The following is a 918-nucleotide window of genomic DNA, read 5'->3' on the forward strand; positions in this document are numbered from 1 at the left end:
TCAAATGATATAAGAAAAAGACCAAATAAAAGTAATCCTGGAAGAAGTTTGAACTGAAAGTATATATATACCTATTCTCAAAAAGACAGCCATATTACTGCCATGGTTTGATAAAACAGTAAACTCCTTTCTTTAAAGGAGAAAGTTTTGTTCTGAGATTTCTATTTTGCATTTTTGTGCTTGTAATTTATTGCTATTTCACTTAATGTTGATGCATGGTAATGGAAGTTGTCGCCATAGCTGAATTCAATTAGCCTTTCTATCCCTTGTCCTCAGACATCATGAGATGTCATAATTATGACATTGTATAAATAATAACCAGGCTCTTTCAGTATATGACTTTCCTTTAAAGAGCAGAGCATATGAATTATAAGAAAAAATCTTTCTACCCTATTTCCTCTGAACTAGCACACAACTGACAGACCTCTCACGTGTGAAATTTCTACAAGCCAAAATAGTTAGGTAACTGGATATTAAAATTAATAAAATTGGGACTAGGAGTGAAATCATTCTTTTCCCTAGAACCACTGACATGTTTGTTTCACTAGAAATTGTATTCATATACAAAATTGAGGCTCATGAATAAAGTGATTTGTATAAGACCAGATGAGTTTCAAAAAGTGGAATTAGGATTTGGGTACAAGTCTGTTGTTTTAGTTTTAGTTTTAGTTTTTTTCTGGTACAACACCTTGCCTGCCAAAGATCCCCCCTGATCCCAGCATCTTTTAATTCTTAAAGTACTAAGCCCCATTTCAGGCATGATAGGCTACATTATGCTGCAATAGAAAACAGTGCTACATTTCAGTGGTTTACAGGAAGGTTTATTCTCACCCACTCTACATGCTCATAGTGATTTAGCTAAGGATTTATTCTACACTGTGTTTTTTCAGGGCCTTGATGATGTAGCACTTCTCTTTA

Source organism: Crocuta crocuta, unplaced genomic scaffold (assembly GCF_008692635.1).
Source record: "Crocuta crocuta isolate KB4526 unplaced genomic scaffold, BGI_CrCroc_1.0 scaffold227, whole genome shotgun sequence".
Taxonomy (NCBI): Eukaryota; Metazoa; Chordata; class Mammalia; order Carnivora; family Hyaenidae; genus Crocuta; species Crocuta crocuta.